This window comes from Bidens hawaiensis, unplaced genomic scaffold, assembly GCF_021521415.1.
Source record: "Bidens hawaiensis isolate Kalapana, Puna unplaced genomic scaffold, B.hawaiensis_p1.1 tig00013755_1, whole genome shotgun sequence".
In the NCBI taxonomy this organism is placed as follows: Eukaryota; Viridiplantae; Streptophyta; class Magnoliopsida; order Asterales; family Asteraceae; genus Bidens; species Bidens hawaiensis.
In genome coordinates this window covers 134,778-140,578 of record NW_027492173.1, presented here as the reverse complement: position 1 = coordinate 140,578, position 5,801 = coordinate 134,778, and positions in this window count along the sequence as shown.

The window sequence follows — 5,801 nt, the reverse complement described above, 5'->3', positions numbered from 1 at the left end:
GGTGTGGAACCCACAAAGGCCATTGGCTAACTTGGAGGGTAAGTGGGTAACTATAGGCTAGGAATGCAGAATGAGTTCTGTATCAAATCGGTAACGATAGCGAAGATACCGATATCGGATTTGAACAAACCTGGTACCGAATGGCTAATAAAATAATTGGTTCGGTGCAGTACCAAAGGTACCAGATTTTTCAGTATGGTAGTCGTTTTGCTGTCGCTGTGATATTTTTTACATAATCTCTATTGATCGTATCAAATTCACTTGTAACCAAAGGTAATCAAGGAACCAAAAATCGTATCAAATTCATTCGTAAACAAGAAACTATTATACCAAAACCAAAACCTATAAAATGTACCAAAAACTGTATCAATTTTTATCAAAAAACAAGAAAGAAATGTTAGGATAACGGTACCTAACATCGGGTACAATGCCTAATACCCAATAAAATTAAGCACTTTTCAATCAGTACCAGGTACCGAAATATTGAAAAAGTAGTGGTACCAATACTAAAAATACAGAATAACAAATTCAAAAAAGATGTGTACCAAATACCGTATTGAATATATCAATTCAGTAATAGTATGAGTAGAAATTAGTACAGCATGCTATGGGTACGATAATAATACCAATATTTGAAAAGAAATCCCTACCATAGGCCTAATTGTCCCTTTAACTTTTTAAAATGTGACATTTTCTATGATTCTTATTTTCCTTTTCTTATATAACTTTTTTCATGAAATCAACCGTACTAGATAGTACTAATCTATATTTATACTACATTATAATATAGATAGACAACCTTTCATCTTCCTATACTCTCTCTCCATAAGACGTCGTAATATTTAATGCTCATGAAGTTATCGGCAACTCTCCGGCCATTCTCCTATCTCCGGCGGCATTCAAGGCATGTGCATTACCGGCGTGCATTCAAGGCATGTCGGTTACGAGCATTAGGGGTGTGCAAATTAACCGTCATAACCATTAACCGAACCATAACCGACATAACTGAACCGGTTTTAACCGATAACCAATATAATCGGTGGGTTGGTTTATTTAATTTTTGAAAACCGCCAAATATGGTTCGGTTTTGGTTAAAGATAAATTCAAATTCGCCATAACCGAACCGCCCCATTTATAATATTCTCAACTTTATGGAGTATAATTAGATCACGTTGTCGATAATTTGGAGAAAATTAAAAATGGTAACTAATAATGCTCTCATTTTTTTTACTGTATGATTTAATTTACTAAAAAGTTATCCATTTATCTATCGCTTGTTTGAGTATATATTATTAATATTATAGATTATATATTTTGTTAAACTATGTCATGCCATTTTTATTTTTTAATTTTTTCTGGTAATATTTAGTACCAAAGTTTTAGGCTCAATTACATTGTTTTGGGCACGGTTAATAAACCCATAACCGACTCGCTATAACCTTCAAAACCAATTAATCGAAACCTCCATAACGAATCGGTTATGGTTATGGTTATTAATTAACCGACATATTGGTTATGGTTATGGTTATGGTTATGGGTTTGGTCTGAAACAGCCCCAGCCCAAGCATTAATCATTCCGATCTCACCTTGTTTAGCGACTTATTCGATTGAAGAATTAGCAACTCATTCGATTATATCCAGGTACGTTCTCATTCAAATTTCTTGTTTTTCCTATTGAATGGGATTGATTTTGCGATTAGGGCTAAAGCTTACGATGTCGATCAATTTTTTAGGGATAGTTCTCGGCCTATATTGAGGGGTACCATGGCCAGCGTTCTCATCATATGATTTATCTTTAATTCTTTATTGTGAATTTGTTATTCTATTTTATTCAGGATTCATTTGCGCCTAATTTTCCTTATCTGCTTTATATATATAGATATTATGTTCATGTTAAAAACTTTGCAGATATATTTTGTAGGATGTTTTAAAGACCTCAAGCAATTGCACGGAACCTGTTCATCATGTTAATGGTAAGACCTTTTGAAGATGTGTATGAAAATAATAACCTCTGTCTAGATATTTTATTTAATATTTTATAATTCTTGATTTATAGGTGATAACATAGACCTTCAATCATTTGCCCGCAAATGAAAGCCAATCACCATCACTAACTACGCATTTGATTGAATTACGTGAGAAGTTAAGACCCCTTTACTCTTCAACTCCTTTGTCTGAGAGTGTAAGTAGACCCCTTGATCTAGAACCAAAAACACCCGTGACTACACATAAGTTGGAATTTTCAAATCGTCACTCGGGAACATTTAGCAAACATAACTAAGGGATGAAGGTTAGTTAACTATATATGTAACCAAATATCATCTTGAACTAATTTAGTTTTATTTATCGAGTTGCTAATCATATTTTATTCGGTTGTGGTTGCAGCAATCACTTGTTCAAGACTACTTGCAGTTCTTGAATTCAACTACCAAGTTAGTATTTTTTTTAATTATATTCATATTGAAATTTCCATTTGTTTACAACTTTACATCATCCTTAATGTGCATTTTTGGTGATAAAAACACATTAAACTAATATCATTTAAACCTTTTTTGTCTTGTTAACAGGGATGACTTGAAAGGATTACCGGTAACACATTATTAAAAGTTTTAAATGGGCATATAATGCGTCTGTAACACTTTATTAAAAGTCAAAGTTTATGTTTGGTTTAATACAATTTAAGTACTAAAAACAATAGTTATTGCATGGTCCCGGAGAGAAAAGAGCTACATACATACTTGAACTTCGTGAAGAACCCCGAACCTTTTAAATGCGTAAGAAAACAAATTATATGCTATAAATTCATATTTTCATTTGCAATTATTGTCTTACTATATGCTCTTATGTTTTTCATTTTGCAGCTTGATGATTTAGAGGAAATTGGTCTTTCAGCAAAACAGGAAAACACTACTCCTACTTGTGTTTGGTTTGATATTATGTTTGATTACTAAAGTGTTTATATTTATTATGGTTTGTATATAGGTCAAGATCATGATGAAAAATGTCGTGGCCAATTTTTTGAGCTAGAGCTATTGTCAAATACTAGAAGCTATTACGCAGCTTGATGATTTAGAGGAAATTGGTCTTTCAGCAAAACAGGTAAACACTACACCTACTTGTGTATGGTTTGATATTATGTTTGATTACTAAAGTGTATATATTTATTATGGTTTGTATATAGGTCAAGATCATGATGAAAAAGGTCGTAGCTAATCTTTTCAGCTAGAGCTATTGTCAAATACTAGAAGCTATTACGGCAGCTCTTGTATTACGGCGTCTGATGGAGCAAGGGTATAGGAAGGTGACATGCGGCTGTTTATGGAGGTGTCATGGTGGTGGAAGAAGTAAGACGATGACTGATTACGGCTATTGCAGCTTTGATTTGTCTGTTTCCGGGCTCCATTTTTGAAACCCATGGCCGGCGATGGCTTGACTGTTTCCGAGTTCCATTTTGAAACCTAGGCGACGACGATGGCAGATACCAGTGGTTTATTACCTTCTGAAAATCAATTGAATACATAGAACGATACAATTTCCCACGTTTAACATGATCACTCTTAAGTATTAAGAACTGTGCTTTGTTAATTTGTGAATTATTTGCCAAGTTTGATTGAGTGATAAATTTGGGCTTCTTTGGGCTGTAGTTAAACATCATCACTGTTTTCATATTCATGTGCATACTATCCTGTAATGAATAATCAAATAGTCCATAATTTTGAATGAAGCTGCTCTACTAATCCTGATGGAACTCTTAAATACATCGGGACTCCACAATTATGTAACTAAACTCTTAGTAGTGCATAGTTCAAGTTTGATCTTCATCTCTTTGCCTGTTGTTGTAGGCAATCAAAACTCCAATGGCATTAATTTAGAAATAGTTTAATTAATTGGTCTTGTCAAATGTCACAGCCCCCGACCCTTATAACCCAAGAGGGGAGCCGTGAACGTTGAGTGGTGGTATCGGTGTTTATTAAAATAATTTGCAGTTGAATATTTCAACAAAACCATAGTTAGGAAAAATGATCAGATTTATATAAAAACACCATGATTCTTATTTCATAAACTGGGATTAAACCCACTTTTATACAGACATAGGTTTTATAGGGACAAACCCTAATTTACAAAACACGTTTCTTTATTCTGGTGACAAGCCACTTATTTAAGCTGGAAGCCCGCAGGCATCATTCCTTTGTCTCTAAAAAGTCACCTGAAACATGTTTAAAAATATTTTATCAGCAAGAAATACTGGTGAGTACATTCATTTATAAATGACACATTTTATAGTTACAGCATTAAGATGCTTTTACATCTGTCTGCTTACAAATTACTGAAAGGTACCTGTCACTCAACCGTGTCTATGACTGTGGTCATATTACTTATTGGCTAACACTTGTTCAATAAGTAACGTGTAATAACCCAGTAGGCAAGCCTTGTATACAAAACCCCAGAATACCAGTAGTAACCATCCCGTAAGTCTACAGAGACTTAATCACTGTAATGTAGTTTAAATCCTTTGAAAATATTTGGACTATCTGTCATGAGTTTAATGGGTTTAGAAAAGCATCATGATAGTATTGGAAAATCAGTTGTTTCACGCAAATGTGAGTTGTGCAAAAACTCGAATGTCTCACCTTGCAAATTTATATTAAACAAGCCTTCTGATGTTAAGCACCTAGATTAAGCACAATGTAGTATATCTATGTTAGTATAGCCCATAATCATAACGATAATCACGAGACATGAAACTTTACACGATGGCACAATGTCTTACCTTGATCAGGTAGAGCTTTTGGATTCGTGTATATAAGTTCCTTTCAATCGGAGAGGTACCGTTACAACTACTCGGGTATAATACTAGCCTTATATAAGAAATACAAGAGAGAAATTCTGAATTTTTGGACGAGTTGAAAAGGTCTGGATCCTAATCAATTTAAACTTGAAATTGGGGTTCTTTGCGTCGCGCGAAGTGGATATAGTGTAGTCGAATCAGCCCTAGCTATGCCACGTGGCCCGACACATGTCAAGTAATGTGTCACCGTTGCGTGACTTCCACGTTGCGTCACGCGAAGGACAAAGGACTTTCTTGATAACTATTACAACTTCGCGTAGCGCGAAGAATCTTAAGCTCACTCTTTCGCGTGGCATAAAGGAACAAAAATACTGATATAACGTTTATTATACATTAATCCCGTGTACATTTATTTATAATTTTATTAGTTTTGTGCGTTTTCTCGTAAGATTTGTATACTACTAACTTAGTTTTACGTTTTAGATTTCGGGTTTTAATTCCGGTGAAAAGAGGGCGAAAAATGATCAAAAACAAGCCGAACCGGAAACCGATGCGTCAGGAAACGAAGCGGACCGAACCAGGATGCGAACCGGACCAGCATGTTGAACCAGACCCCCCTAGGGCCGGTGCGCCATGCGACGGGGGAGGGGGAGCCCGCCGCGCGGCGTGGCGGGTGATGACGGTGCCCAGACTTCCAGAATCTTCCGTTTTGGCCAACTTAACCTATTTTTGGACCCCCTGTTGCCTATATAAAGACCCCAAAACTCACCATTAATCATACCTTGAAGTCCAGACCAATTTGGTGAGTTCCGAGGAGTCCGAGAGCATTTTCCGGCAGCTTTGGAGTTGAAGAATCAGCTGGTGTTGCGCGTATTGGTTGAAGGCGAAGAACACGGGTTTTATCTTTTGTTTCTTTCGTTTTCATTATTTTATCACCATGAATTCTTGTTTGTTTGTTTTGTTTAAACCTAAGATGCTATGCTAAATTGCATGAACTGCCTAGGCTTATGAT